Raw genomic sequence first — 15,770 nt, forward strand, 5'->3', positions numbered from 1 at the left:
AAGTGAGCCCGGGGTCCAAGCCGGCTGGCGTGGTGGCGCAGACTGGCAGCTGAAACCAGCCCAAATCAGAGTGACCCAGCCAGGCTGTGGACAGAGCAGGCTTCTAAGAAGGCACCACTGGCTCTTCACCCCTGAGTCACAGCTGAGAGGAGAGGCTGAGGCTCCGGCGCAGGACCAGGCACTCAGGAACAGCCGGGCCATCCGCAGAGAGGCAAGACAGCAACAGGCGGTCCAGGGAGAGAAACGTGGCTCCTTTCCGCTCCCACTCGGCCTCAGTTGCCCCTGTGTGAACAGAGCTCAGACTACGGGTGTTGCAGCAGCTTGTGCTCCATCCAGCCTGCTGCTGCTGGAGCTTGACGGCTCCTTCCTGCTCGGGTCCGGCTGGGCTGGCTGCTAGCCAGCGGAGCCTTTGACACCAATGCCTTGTGCCGACCTATGGGACGTGTGCTCTAGAGGACAGAGGCTGGCAGCTGCCCACTCACCAGCTCAGACTGGGTGTAGTGGAAACGCGGAAGATGATTACGAGGTCGAGGCAAATTAGGTGGTGTACCACAGTCACTCCTTTTATGCCAGTATCTCTTGCCCGGCCTGGATGCTCTAGGCAGCCATTTGTGCTTTTTACTTCTTACTATTCTTTTGTTATTTTCAAAGAGTTAGCTGTTTGCTGAAGATGGTTCAGTGTAGGAATGCACTGTTGACTTTCAACAGCTTCTGGGACAGGTCCCACAGCCACGTACCTGGTACAGGAGTACTAGGAGCGCTTGGGAAGATCACACAGCTATCTGCTGAATATTTCCCACCTGATAATGCTAATTATTTGGCCTGGGAAAATATGCAAAGTATAGTATCAACAATCTTGTTAGGCTCTCAACACAACAGGTGTGATTACTGTAGATCCAACAGTGTAAAAGCCGGGAATATTCCTAACATTGGAACCTTGGCGTGGACCGAAGCCATGGAAGGTGCTACATACTGGCCGCTGGGGTCTGGCCACTGTCCTTCTTCAGGGGGTTCCCGGCAGCAGAAAGGAAGTAGGCATTGCATTTTATTCTGAGGTTTAATTAGGCTTAATAAGCATTTTACTTTCTTAATAAGCATTGGATTTGATTCTAAGATCTGCTTAGGCTTAATGAGCATCGTGTTTTATTCTAAGATTTGCCTCATTGTATTTTACTCTAATATTTACCTTAATATTTGCTCAGTAAATCTGTAAGCCTTCCCCCAATTTGTGTGCTCATTGCTTCTGAATCCCTTAAGGGAAGAACCACTGCCTCGTGGCAATACAAGGGGCTACTAGTGCCTGTCTGGTTCCCCTCCCCTGGGGGGCACAGGCAGGGCTGTGGGCAGATTGCAGATAAGGGTGGAGGTCTCAGCTACTCGAAACCAGCAGCCAGGTAGAAAGGAGGCTGCCTGGCCCCGTTCCAGCTGCGGTGTAGACAGGCCCATCCGGTCTCCTTCGTGGGGCCCAGGATGCACCTGGCGAGGACTGGTCTCTAGTGGTAGTTTCGGAAACATCTAAGCCCCTCTTTGCCGGTGGCAAGTGCAGAGCGCTGTGATGTGCCACCTCCCATTACAAGGGGCACTTGCAGCAGGGCCTCCCCCGGGGCACGGCTGTGGGGGCCTGACCAAAAGGTTACATGGCTCTGGCACAGAGAGGGCCGAGAAATGCCACCTAGCCTCTAGGCGCAGTGAGGCAAGAGTTACGGGATCCGTTCTGCCTGGGCCGGCCACTCCAGGCTTTGCAGAGAGCAGAGCCGGCGGGAAGGTCCCCTGTCATCTAGGGGGTGCCCTGGCCCTTGGAGGGCCGAGCCTCAGACAAGACACACAGGGGCCCCTAGGAAGCTGTGGGGCGTCCCTCTGCAGATGCCCACGACGCAGCCCATGCAGGCACAAGGAGCTTGCCAGTTTGGCTGGGGGGCGGGGAGGCCATGGAGGTGCAGAGCCTGGTGGGGGGGGGAGCAGCGCCATGGCGGACGCTTTGGTGCCTTGCGGCCAGCCCATGATGGGACCCAGGGAATGGGCCAGCCCACACCCCATGCCCCCCTCTCCTGCTCTTCTCCCCTCTCAAGGGGCTCAGCCTGCAGACACGAATGTGGCTGTCAGCCATGCGTTGCCATAGCAATTCTCCCCTTTCCCACCCCTCTGCATGCCTCAATGCTGTTCTGCCTCGCTCCTTTGTCTCTAGTCCCCTCTGCGCAGCCCGCCGGCTCCACCCCCCACCCGCGGCTCCGCAGCCTCGGCACGTTCCCACCCGGGCACCCCCAAACCCTGCTGTCACATCGCCAGCCTCCTGCCACGCTCAGCGCCCCGGGCAGCCTGCAGCGGGCCCTCTCCCCTCCACCCAGGCTGTGCCCGGCTGCCTGGCATGCGTGCCACCCTACTGCCCCATTACACTAATGCGCAGGGAAATGTGGTTCCCGCCACCCCCACGAGGCTCCGGGACCAAACTGTGCTGGGCTAGCAGCTCCAACAGGCCACCTTAGCCTCACAGAAGCCCACCCAGAAAACCCTGCCGCTTCCCAACAGCAGGTGGGAGGGAAAGCTGAGGTCCAGAGCCCGACCTGTCTATACCGTCCGTGGCCTTCACACCAGACAAGCTATCAACCCCATTTCAATGCAGGCAATTCTGCTCTGCCCCCCTCAGTCCCACTGGGGCTGGAACTGGATACAAGCCCTCCCCTCACTTCCTGTCCTCGACACTTGTGTTGCACAGCAGAGGGCTGCTCCACCCCAGGGGTAGCTGCAGCCCGGTGGCAGGTGAAGCGAGCCCTCCCTGCAGAACTGGCCGACCGCCGGGAGGGGCAGGGCAGGGCACAGGACGTGCTGCTTTGGCCAGCTCAGACACGCAAGCGGAACAATTCGTTAGACAGCCTCCCTCCCCCGCTCCCATGAGTCACTCCAACAACTCGGGAACGACGGGGCCCGATCCCGGCCGAGCCACAGAGGTCAGGCAGGTCACGCGGCGGCCTGGGAACACTTCCCGCCAGGCTTTGAGAGGGCTAAAAATAAAGATGGGCCCCGAGCTGCAGAATCAAGGGCCGGCCCCAACTCCGGGCACTTGCAGAGGTCAGGGGAGCCCAGCTCTGCTGAAAAGCGGGGGGGGAAGGGGGTAGGGAGGAGAGACCCTGACATCTGAGCTGAACCCAGCCACCTGGGCCCTCCACCCCCGGCGTGGGTGTCCATCTGCCCCCGGCTTGACTCTCCACAGACCGAGAGGCCGTTCTGGGACACAGCAAAAGTCACAGCTTGGTTCTCACTTCCCTGGACTCTGGGTATAAAATCTCACCTGCCCACAGCCCTCCCAGTACAGCGGAAAAGGGGTGGCACCGCTCACAGCCCCTGCCCTCTGAACATGCCGCCCCCACGCTGCCCGGCCTCCGGCCAAGGGTGCAAATACCCCCCCCCCCCCCGCCAACCCCCAGGTTCTCTCTGCCTCCGAGTGGCAGCTGAGCTCTGAGGCGGAGAAAGGGGCAGAGCGAGCGCAGGGCAGCTCTGCAGAGGCAATGGGTCCAGAGAACAGGAGTCCTAGGAGGTAACGAAGCCCCCTTCCTCCTCTGGAGACCACTGGCAGGGCCCTCCCCCGCAGCGGCTGAGCAGCTCGGGGAATCAGAGGGATTGAAGCAGGGCCCCCCCAAACCCCACAGCTGGTCTGGCTGCGGAATGTGGAGCCCCACGTGGCAGCGCTGCAGATGTCCGACGGGGGCCCGGCCCCTCTTGGCAGGAGGGCTCCTGGGAGCTGACGCCGTATCCGCTCGGGCACTCACACTCAGCAGGAGCCTGACCGCTGGAGGTGTCAGCGGGGCCAACGGGCCTGACGCTTCCTGAAAGGCTTAAGGCTGCCCTGACAGCACTAAGCTGGCATCACGTGTACGGCCAGAGCACAGAGCCTGAGGCTTGCCCGTCTGGAGCGGCTTCCCCGCCGCCACGGGAGACCTGCTAGCGCACAGGAGGTCGTGGCCCCACTCCAAGTGGGAGTCAGGCGGGGGGCAGGGTAGCTGCGGGTGTAGAGGGCAGAGGAGCGCCAGCCAACGACCCCGACGAGTTCGATCACAGAGCCCGGACAGAACCACGCCGAGCCCCGCTGTGGGGAACTCTCCATCACCCCCAACTGGAACGGGCAGGGTCTGACCAAGGGGGCACTAGCCAGCAAAACCCAAGGACCATCCCATCCTATCAGCAGGCAGACCTGGCCCTGCAACAGCCAAACAGCCAGCACCCATTACCTCCCGGAGCCCCCTCTCTTCCTGGCTCCCCGGGCTGGCGGTACAGCCTGGCAGGGCCTTGCCAGCTGCCCGGGGCACTCACAGTCCAGGCGGAGAACAGTCTGCCAGACCCACCTCTGGGCCCCCAGGCCAGCCCACAACAAGGGGACGTTAGCAAGCGGCAGCAGCTCCTGTTACTGTCCCTCCTCCTCAGACCGGCCTCCCCCGCTGGCGCACGGCTCTGCTGCACGCCCAGGTCCTGAGGGGACCGTCACTGCCGATGGCTCCTAGCCGTACCTCGGGGCAGGGGTAATGCGAGGAGCCCTGTGCACTCCCCCTCCCCCACCTAGGAGCCAGGCCTGCTGCTGGCTGCAGCGCTGTCTGTGGGGCCAGGCCAGGCCAGGCCGGGATCTGCTTTAGACCCACCCCCACCGCTCACCTGAACCCCCTGCAGCCACGAGATCCAGCACCCAACAATCCTCCACCCCGTCCGGTGTCCGGCCCGCCATTAGAAAACCGCCGGTTACCAGGGTCCGGCCTGTGAACCGCTGGCAGGAGTTCTCTGCCTTGCACCCGGTGCCCCCAGAACCGTCCGCACTCAGCCTGGCCCCAGACCCGCTGCACCTGCCACGTGCAGAACGCACCTGGCAGCAAGACAGAGTCTGTTGCTTGAACCCTGCTCGCGAGAGGCCACGCCAGGAGCGCAACCTGCTCTCCGGAAAGTCGCCTCAGACACCAGCCGAGGGCAGGTCGCCAGCCCCACGGCAACAGGGACCCCGGGCAGATGATACCGTGGGACAACGCGATTAGCCCAGCTGGAAAGGGGCCAGAAAAACCGGGGTCAACAGCTCAGCTCTTGGATCGACTGCAACGGGCGCTGCCCTGACGGCTAACTGCTCCCATCACACCCAATAGCAGCCCTGCGGCCACCGCCCAGAGCACGGGCGACTGACGGGGGAGGGCTGCAGGGGCCACCCAGAGGGATGGGGGGGACGGGACATGCAGGGGCACCCCATGTAGCAATTAACATTTTGACCGGGGCCTGGGAGGCGGTGCACTTCCCAAGTGCTACCACGAGTCACCTGTGTAGGCGCTGACTCCCTGCTGCTCCCCTCCTACCAACACCTCCCGCAACACTGTCCCACTGACCAACTCCTCCCTCTCCCTCCCAGCGCCTCCAGCCAGCCAGCTGTCTCACCCTGGGGGATGCTCTGGGAGGGAGGAGGAGGAGAAAGGAGGGGGCACACAGAGGGAAAGAAGCCAGGTGGACAGGGACACTTCCAGGGCTATTATCTGTGGCTTGTAACCTATCCTTTAAATCGGCTTCCGTACCTAATGACTGGAAGGTAGCCAACGTGACACCAATATTTAAAAAGGGCTCTAGAGGCGATCCTGGCAATTACAGACCGGTAAGTCTAACATCAGTACAAGACAAATTAGTCGAAACAATAGTAAAGAATAAAATTGTGAAGCATGTAGAAGAACATAATTTGTTGGACAAAAGTCAACATGGGTTCTGTAAAGGGAAATCCTGTCTTACTAATCTGTTAGAGTTCTCTGAAGGGGTTAACAAACATGCGGACAAGGGGGATCCAGTAGATATAGTATACTTGGATTTTCAGAAAGCCTTTGACAAGGTCCCTCACCAAAGGCTCTTGTGTAAATTACATGGCCATGGGATAAGAGGGAAGGTCCTTTCTTGGATTGAGAACTGGTTAAAAGACAGGAAACAAAGGGTAGGAATAAATGGTAAATTTTCAGATTGGAGAGGGGTAACTAGTGGTGTCCCCCAAGGGTCAGTCCTGGGACCAATCCTTTTCAACTTATTCATAAATGATCTGGAGAAAGGGGTAAGCAGTGAGGTGGTAAAGTTTGCGGATGATACCAAACTGTTTAGGATAGTCAAGACAGAAGCAGACTGAGGGACTCCAAGAAGATCTCACCAAACTCAGTGATTGGGCAGCAAAATGGCAAATGAAATTTAATGTGGATAAGTGTAAAGTAATGCACATCGGGAAAAATAACCCCAACTATACGTACAGTATGATGGGGGCTAATTTGGCTACGACAAATCAGGAAAGGGATCTTGGAGTTATCGTGGACAGTTCTCTGAAAACTTCCACACAGTGTGCAGCGGCGGTCAAAAAGGCAAATAGGTTGCTACGAATTAGGAAAGGGATAGAAAATAAGACCCAGAACATCTTACTGCCCCTGTATAAAACTATGGTACGCCCACATCTGGAATACTGTGTACAGATGTGGTCTCCTCACCTCAAAAAAGATATTTTGGCCTTGGAAAGGGTTCAGAAAAGGGCAACTAAAATGATTAGGGGTTTGGAACGGGTCCCATATGAGGAGAGGTTAAAGCGATTGGGACTTTTCAGTTTAGAAAAGAGGAGACTGAGGGGGGATATGATAGAGGTCTATAAAATCATGAGTGGTGTGGAGAGGGCCGATAAAGAAAAGTTATTTATTAGTTCCCATAATAGAAGAACTAGAGGACACCAAATGAAATTAATGGGTAGCAGGTTTAAAACTAATAAAAGAAAGTTCTTCTTCACACAGCGTGTAGTCAACCTGTGGAACTCCTTGCCAGAGGAGGCTGTGAAGGCTAGGACTATAATAGAGTTTAAAGAGAAGCTGGATAAATTCATGGAGGCTAGGTCCATAAAAGGCTATTAGCCAGGGGATAAAATGGTGTCCTTGGCCTCTGTTTTTCAGAGGCTGGAGAGAGATGACAGGAGACAAATCGCTCGATCATTGTCTTCGGTCCATCCTCTCTGGGGTACCTGGTGCTGGCCACTGTCGGCAGACAGGCTACTGGGCTAGAAGGACCTTTGGTCTGACCCAGTACGGCCGTTATGTTGGAATGGGGTCCCAGCTTGAGGGCACAGCCCGCAAAGTCACTAGCACCCAGGTTTTCTCTGGAGCTCTCCCAGGCCAGCCGAGTATCGGCCCGCCATGACTCAGCGTACGGTAGGAGCTCTAGCAAGGCCCCAACCCAGGCTAGCATGGCTGCAGGCCAGATATGGCAGAAGCCAGTGAAACGCAGGGCATGTGACCGCAGCAGGAATCCATTCCGGGGACTCAAACCCAGCTGAAAGACAAGGGAAATGGAACGCTTTATCAGCAGCTGTTGCCAGGACAGGCAAGGTGAATGGAGCCAGGGCGGAACAGGGTGGAGGCAAAGGACAGAGAAAAACATGCAAGGAGTCTGCTCCCCAGGTACCTTAATGAGACACCCTCAATGCCCAAGCTCTGCCAGGCTTCAGGCTGCTAAGGACTTTGCCAGGAAGTCTCAGAAGCCCACAGCCATTCCTTTCCTCTCCTGCTCCGAGCGCAAGCCACGTGAGGAAGCACAGAGAACACAGTCCACGTGAAACAGGCGGAGGGAGACGCTACCCAGAAGGAAAGCTCCAGGAAGAAGAACTGCCAGGCAGGACAGACAGCAGAAAGGGGAAGAGACTCAAGAGGTAGCCAGGATAAGGGACCCAGGCACTTGCTGTCTCGAGTCGAGTCCAAGTGTCCCGCCTCCCACACAAGATGGTAAGGAATCAAGCAGAGTTCTCTCCTGGTCATACCCCCTGCCCCCCCCCCACACACACACACGTCGACTGGCCACAGGTGTCGGCCGCCACACGAGCACCTTTGTGCTGGCTCGCTTGCTGTCCTACGGGCTTTGGAAGCTCTCTCTACAAACAGCCACAAAACCACGCGATCTTCCTTCCAACTCTTCTGCTGGGATGCCTACAAAACCTGGCAGCAGTTTAGCTACTGCTGTGCTCAGACCACGGCCTCCCTGGTACAGCCTTGGTGTTTCTTCGTACCCCCCCCCCCCCCCCCGCGGTCTGGTACGGTCTTGCACTTGGATCAAGCGCTTCAGGGCAGGGACTGGCTAGAACAACATTCTCATCTGCAGCTAGGGAGGGCTCCAAGGGGCTACAGTCATACAAGGCACAGGGAGAGCTCCAAACACTGGGGGAAAGTGACTTATCTGATGAAAACATGGCCCTAAAGATCACTGTTGCAACTACTGGTATAGGCTTGCAAGACAGGGCGCCCAGTGATGGGTCTAGGAAAAGCTTGACTGGCTGGTTAGGGTTATGCCAGTCGCAGGCATGAATATTTTGCTATTTAAAGTTCTGGGCTTTGGCTCTGTACTTGCGCTTCAATATGTTTGCTTCGTAGTAGCACCAATGGAGCAGCTGGCCAGTGTATTGTGAAGGGATTGTTCAGGTTGGATTGGCCCGGGGAGGAGTGACTTACTCAATGCACCCTGGGAGATGCCAACCCACGTCTGAGGAGCCTTCCTGTGAATGCTCAGCTCAGCCCATGGGCCTTGGCTTCTACCTGCAAAGAACTGAGTCCCACACGGACCGGCGCTTGGGCCACGTGACCGGACGCCATCCTGCAGCTGCACTTTCCCACAGTAAGAACAATGGGAGTCCCTCCACACGGGAGAAGATCTAAAAGGCCCGGACAACTCGTCCGCCTTGCCTCTTTCCTGCTCAGGCTTCTCTGCTGCTCCAGCCTCTAGGCAGCGGACTCACGCCACTGGGCGCGTGTTAACCGAGGGCCTGCCAGTGATTGGGACGTAGCCAGAGACTGGACTTGAGCCAGCAGTTTGTTCCAACAGTGCTACAAGCCTGAACTCCGAACTCGGCATTTATTGTGTGGATTCCAGTCCCTTAATTACTTCCAGCCCTCACTTCTTTCGGTCTGGGACTCACGCTTGAGATTTGAGATGCTAAAGGACTGGAAACAACAGGGTTTTCTGGACAAACTCTGAGTTGACCTGGGCGTGCGGCTGGCCCTTTGGGATCAAAAGAAGTTGTCATTTGATGAAACTGGTTTTCCTAACCACTGATCCATGTAAGGAGTCCGACTGGCAGTCCAGGGCTTTAAGCAGCCCTAAGCAATTTACCCTGAATTAGATGCGCTGCAAGTGCATCGTACCGGAGCACACCTAGGGTATGTCTAGACTACATGGCTCTGCCGACGGAGCCATGTAGATTTGTTCACTGAGCATAGGGAAATGAAGCAGCAATTTAAACAATCGCCCCTTCATTTAAATTGAAATGGCTGCTGCGCTGTGCCGATCGGCTGTTTGTCGGCTCGGCGCGCTAGTCTGGATGCTCCATGGTCGACAAAAGCATTTGTCGACCTCCCTGGTAAACCTCATCCCACGAGGCACACCGGGGAAGTCGACAAATGCCTTTGCTGTCCACCGCGGAGCATCCAGACTAGCGCGCCAAGCCGACAAACAGCCGATCGGCACAGCGCGGCAGCCATTTCAATTTAAATGAAGGGGCGATTATTTAAATCGCCGCTTCGTTTCCCTATGCCGGGTGGCCTAATCTACACGGCTCTGTCGCCAGAGGCATGTAGTCTAGACATATCCCTATTGACACCTCAGCCCAGCCGATTTCCTCAGACACCCTTCCCGCACAGTGGACGGCGGAAGATGGATTTGGAGTCAAGCACGTTGGAGGGGAACACACCCATCTGACCCAACGTCCGAGGCTCAGGACACACCCGCCAGCTTGGAAAGGAGAAGGAGCAATCCGGCCTGGTGGCCAGGCAATAAAGGCCGGGCAGAGAGAAGACTAGGAGTGAGGCAGAAGTGGGAACACAAGGGAAAGGAAGGAAACAAGCAGCAAGCCCTGGGCTCTGATCTAGTGCCCCAAGGGCCCCGTGAGAGCAGGCAGAACACAGGGGTTTCTTATGGAACAAGGAGAGGGCCTGGATGGCCTGACAGCCTGGAGATGGGGGAAGGCTGGGGCAAAGCACATGGCCGCTCCAGGCGCTCACACTGCACAGGACACAGAGGCTGAAGAGCAGAGACACTTCAGGGCTCCCGTTTCCCCGGAGAGGAGGGCGGGGGAAGGAAATGGCCAATTTGAATTGTAAGTAGGACTCCACCCCATAAATAGCAGGTTCCCACTCCATTGTCCTCGGAAAGCTCCTTCCCCTCCTCTGGATGGGGCAAGGGCCCTTTGGTGGCGTGATCTCTGCCTCCCACCAGCTGGTACCAAGTGGCTCCCTTTCCCCGCAAGCCTTGTGCCAGCAGAAGTCACTCGGTACCAGCCAAGCAGCAGATCTTGCAGGGAGACCACTTGAGAGACCCCAGGAGACAGGCGACAGCTGGGGAAGGAGGCAGCTGAACAGTGCTCCTGGAGGGCCCCCACCCAGCACACCGGGTCTCCCCTAAGCTCCACGCTCAAGTCTGGGGGACGGAGCCTCTGTCCCTCCTTGGCCAAAAAGCTGAGGTCACGGGACTGGGGAAAGCATGGGGGGGATCCGATCCACACTGAACACCCACCCAAGCCATTCCCAGTGAAGCATGAGAACTGACCCCCAAGAGAGCAAGGGCTGGGATGCCCCACACGGGATGTGAAGGAGCCTCAAACTCGTCTCCCTGCCTTGTCAGCAGCAAGGTTAGGGCCCCACAAGGCCCCGCTGCTACCACCACTCCTTCCCAACTGGCCACAAGAGAGGCAGAGCAGTCACCGTGTCCAGACAGTTCCTCTTCCCAAGCCGCCGGCAGAGCTGAGCACGAGTGCTGGGGGTAGGAGGGCTGCTCCAAGCGGTTTTCGTCACATGCAGGGTTTGCCGTGTGGTTCAGCAGCTCAGCACCCTCACCCCTGGAGCTGAGGGAGTCCTAGCTCACACAGCAGAGCCCAGAGCACATTGCGGACCACCAGCTGGGAAAGCCAGAGCGTCAATGCTGCTCTTCTTCCGCCTTTCCTGAGGGAAGTGCTCCAGTGACAGAGAAAAAGCCAACCCTCCCCAGAGGGGAAGGGAAACACGCTGAGTCACAGACGCTACTGAACTGCAGCGATGACGCTGCCCTGCACGTTCAAGGCACCTGGAGCCAAGGGACTCCAAAGTACAGGCTCTGGAGAGCAGCTAAGTCCCAGGCTGGGACTCCAAGGAGGTTTTCCCAACAGCCAGACCCAGACAGACAGCTCCCCCTTTCCTGCACTCAGCCTAGCTTCCCAAACCTGTGTGCCGCACTCGGAGCCAGGGGAGTCCAGGCAGGAGAACTCACGGGATCCTAGCAAGAGCCCAGCAAGGAGCCAGCCAGGGAGCAGGAGGCAGCTCCTATAGCTGAGACCTTGGGGTGACTGGATGATGCCGACCATGGGCTACTGCCACAATATACAAGCTGTGGCTGTCACTTACGGCAAGGGGAGCGGCAGGGTCCAAGAGACTACAGATCCCAGCATGCACTGGGGGTAGACTAGACTGTTCAGAGATTAAAGGGGAGCTCTGCAGGCTGGGACATGCAGTCTCCAGAGCTCTGTGGCTGTCATACAAGACAGGGGTTAGCACAGGGATGAGCAAAAGGGCCTCCACAGGTTGGATCCAGCCAGCCACGCCAGTGGATCCAGCCCGCGGAGGCCCTGCCGCGCCCCCGCCCCCAGCCAATTAGGGCCTGAGAGTGAGGGAGCATGCAGAGCCTCCTCCTGCCCTGCCAGGAGCATGGGGCGCTTTGAAACACTGCACGCTGCTCACAGGGCTGGGGGGAAAGGGGGGCCAAGAGTGGAGGAGGTTTTGCCCACTCCCCTGCCAATCAAGGCCTGGGGGCGGGGGACCTGCTTGAAGCTTCCTTTGCCCCACCCTCTGATTGGCCTGGGGGTGGGGGAGCGTGCCAAGCCTCTTCCAGGGCATAGGCGCCTAGTGGGAAGGGGGGCAGAAGGGTTCCCCCACCCCCAGATCAATCATGGTCTGGGGATGGTATAGCCCCACCCCTCCTGTTTAGGCCCGCCCCCTTCCCATCTAGGCCCTGCCCCTTCCAGGGTGGCCAGGGGCTACTTTAAACATTTTTGAAGTGGCCCCGGGCCAAAAATTATTGCCTACCCCCAGGTTAGAATCACCCCTGCTTTATGGCTATTCCATGGATTGAAGCTCAACAGGGAAATAATGTTTAATGAGCAACACACAGAATCATAAAATACTGTAACTGGAGGAAGCCCAGTCTCCTGTCCTCACGGGCAGGACCAAGCACCATCTACATCATCCCTGTCAGGTGTCTCGAACCTGCTCTTCAATAGCTCCAGAGATGGGGATTCCACAAACTCCCTAGACAATTGACTCCAGTGCTTAACCCCCCTGACTGGCAGGAAGTTTTTCCTAATGCCCAACCTAAACTTCCCTTGCTGCAGTTTGAGCCCCTTGCTTCTTGTCCTGTCCTCAGAGGCCAAGGAGAACAATTTTTCTTCCCTCCTCTTTATAACACCCTTTCAGCAGTGTTCATGAACCTATCTTGTCCACTCTCAGTCTTCTCTTTTCCAGCCTAAACAAGCCCAGTTCTTTCAGCCTTCCCTCATAGCTCATGTTTCCTAGACCTTTACAGCATTTTTGTTGCTCTTCTCTGGCGCTTCTCCAACTTCTCCACATCTTTCTTGAAATGTGGTGCCCAGAACTGGATACAATACTCCAACTGAGGCCTAATCATGCAGAGTAGAGGGGAAAAATGACTGCTCGTGTCTTGCTCACAACTCCTGTTAAACCCAGAATCATATTTGCTATTTTTGCAACAGCGTCACACGCTTGACTCATATTTAGCTTGTGGTTCACTATGATCCCTAGATTCCTTTCTGCAGTGCTCCTTCCTAAACAAGGAATGGTCCTGTGATACATTAGAGACAAACTCAAATATATAGAATCGTGAGTTTTCAAGGGCAAAACTCACTTCATCTGATGATCCGGAGTGGCAGTAACAAACCATCCATCCCACTAGAGACATGGCACAAAGAACAGAACTCCATACCTACAGTTCCTGAAACACAGGCCTCGTGGGGAAAATGCAAGTCTTGAATAGTGGGCAACAGCTATTGTAAAATGTTTATTAACTGTTTTTTTAAAAGGCATTTAGGTGCCGAAAGGTCTTTTCAACCATACTCCTGGTGGTAACTTCCACTGATTTCTATAGGCAGTAGGTGCTAAGCAGGACTTCCAGAAGTGCCTGCCTTCCCCATTAGACACCTAAAGAGCTGTAAAGAATCTGGCCTACAGAACCTATGATTCGAAGTCACTGGGGCTGGGGAGGGGCAGGCATGCTATCAGGCACTCCACACGCACGCACACAGTAATTTACAAGGGTAAAAGTGCTGGCTTAATAGTCTAGGACTACATCCCCCTGTCTGCAGAGGGATATAAATGAAGCACTTCAAAAGTGCAAATGAAGCCGGGATTTAAATATCCCATGCTTCATTTGCATAATTACGTAATGGCGCTCTTTCAAAAAGCGCTCTTTTGAAATTGAGGTTTACAGGATCTTTTGAAAAAGCGCCCCATTTTTTAAAGAACCGCGTCTAGTCTGTAGCTTCACTTTCAAAATGGCACTTTTTCGAAAGAGCGCCATTACGTGATTATGCAAATGAAGCACAGGATATTTAAATCCCTGCTTCATTTGCACTTTTGAAGCGCTTCACTTACATCCCTCTGCCAACAGCAGGATGTAGTCTAGACATAGCCTTGGAGACTGAAAGAGGAGACTCATCTACAAGGCACAGCCCAGACAGAAAAGCAGCAAGCTTCCCCACCCCCACAGTGTCCCCCCATTAAGACCTCAGCCCTCTGCCAAGACTTTCAGAAGGGACAGATTTGTTTGTCTTGGATCCAAACAGTCCTCAGAAGGTAGGATGATCACATATCCCAGTTTTATCTGGACTGTCTTGATTACTGAAGTCTTTGTCTTATATAAGACTCTATTACTTCCCCACCCCAATTTTTCACACTTCGTCATCTTATCAGACAGTGGTGAGGAGTCCTGTGGCACCTTATAGACTAAATGAAGTGTTGGAGACATGCATCTGACAAAGTGGGTCTTTGCCCATGAAAGCTTAGGCTCCAACACTTCTATTATTAATGGAGATTGCCTATCTCCTAGAACTGGAAGGGACCTTGAATGATCATTGAGTCCAGTCCCCTGCCTTCTCAGCAGGACCAAGTACCACCCCTGACAAATTTTGCCCCAAATGGCCTCCTCAAGGATTGAACTCACAACCCTGGGTTTAGCAGGCCAATGCTCAAACCACTGGCTTATAAGGTGCCACGGGACTCCTTGCCGCTTTTGCAGATTCAGACTAACACGGCGACCCCTCTGATCCCTATCGGACAGTGACAGTCTTGACTCACGACCAAACTTGCGCCTGAGTGCAGGATCTCGAGGGGAAAGGCCCATTCCCAATACCAGTGTGGAAGATCGCCTGCGCCGCCCGGGGGGGACAGGCCCCAGTGAGCTCGGCCTGGAAAGGGCAGGGCTCGTGGCAAGTCCAACCCAGATCTTACCTGCAGCCTCTGCTCACGGGACGACACAGGGACCTGCCGAAGGGAGGGAGACAAGAGTGGACTGGATGGGCGCCTCAAGCCGCCTCCCCCCACCCCCCCCCCGGAAATGGGTCGCGCCCCAGGGAGCCAGGATCCTGCACCCCCCGCCGGCAGCGTGCAGGGACCCCTCGCCCTCAGCCCACGTGGGGCCCCCCAGAGCACCCCTCCTTCCCCCGCCCCCCTCCCGCGGGGCCCCCCCCAGAGCACCCCTCCTTCCCCCGCCCCCCTCCCGCGGGGCCCCCCCCAGAGCACCCCTCCTTCCCCCGCCCCCCTCCCGCGGGGCCCCCCCCAGAGCACCCCTCCTTCCCCCGCCCCCCTCCCGCGGGGCCCCCCCAGAGCGCCCCTCCTTCCCCCGCCCCCCTCCCGCGGGGCCCCCCCCAGAGCGCCCCTCCTTCCCCCGCCCCCCTCCCGCGGGGCCCCCCAGAGCGCCCCTCCTTCCCCCGCCCCCCTCCCGTGGGGCCCCCCCCAGAGCGCCCCTCCTTCCCCCGCCCCCCTCCCGCGGGGCCCCCCCAGAGCGCCCCTCCTTCCCCCGCCCCCCTCCCGTGGGGCCCCCCCCAGAGCGCCCCTCCTTCCCCCGCCCCCCTCCCGTGGGGCCCCCCAGAGCACCCCTCCTTCCCCCGCCCCCCTCCCGCGGGGCCCCCCCCAGAGCACCCCTCCTTCCCCCGCCCCCCTCCCGTGGGGCCCGGGCCCAGGCCCCGCCCCCGCGGCTCCCCCGGCCCGGCTCCCGCGACCCACCGACTCCCAGCGCCGCCGAGAGCCTCCCGCAGCTGCTTCCGGGTCTAGCCTGAGACCCCGCCTCTGGGCCCCGCCCCCTCGCGCTGATTGGCGGTTGTGACGCGGCCAGGGCCGGGCCCGGAGACTTCCCGGCGTCACAGCCAATAGCAAGGCGGGGGGCCGTGACGTGCGCCCCTAAGCCCCGCCCGCCGCCCGCCTCCTCCACGTGCGGTTCTGTGATGACAGCGGGGAAGGGGCGGGCCTTGGGGAGAGGCGGCTTCTCATTGGCGGGGGCCTAAGGGGCGGGTCCGCGAGCCAAGGAGTCGGGAGCGAGCCCCAACTTCGCCGTGTGACCCTTCACCCCTGACCTCTGCCCCGGCTGACCCTCCCCCGCCCCTCCGCCTGGGAACGGCCCCGCCCCTCCCCCGGGCCGGCCGCGTTCGCTCCCGCCCCTGACCCCCCCCCGCTCGGACTCACCCCCCCCGGCGAGGTTCACCCCCCCAGGGCTCTCTGCCC

At 57.8% G+C, this 15,770-nt stretch overlaps 1 protein-coding gene across 1 annotated transcript in view; it reads right to left on the bottom strand.

Moving 5' to 3' along the window:
* Positions 1-15,384, bottom strand: part of ATOSB (atos homolog B) — a 50,923-nt gene extending 35,539 nt beyond the window's left edge. The window contains exons 1-2 of the mRNA XM_075932830.2: positions 15,276-15,384; positions 14,502-14,534 (exon numbers count right to left, since the gene is read on the bottom strand). The gene's annotated coding sequence lies outside the window, so the exon portion shown is untranslated. The remainder of the gene's footprint in view (positions 1-14,501; positions 14,535-15,275) is intronic.
* Between the last annotated feature and the right edge of the window lie 386 nt (positions 15,385-15,770).

This window comes from Pelodiscus sinensis, chromosome 6 (genome assembly GCF_052426305.1).
Source record: "Pelodiscus sinensis isolate ZL-2025 chromosome 6, ASM5242630v1, whole genome shotgun sequence".
NCBI lineage: Eukaryota > Metazoa > Chordata > Testudines > Trionychidae > Pelodiscus > Pelodiscus sinensis.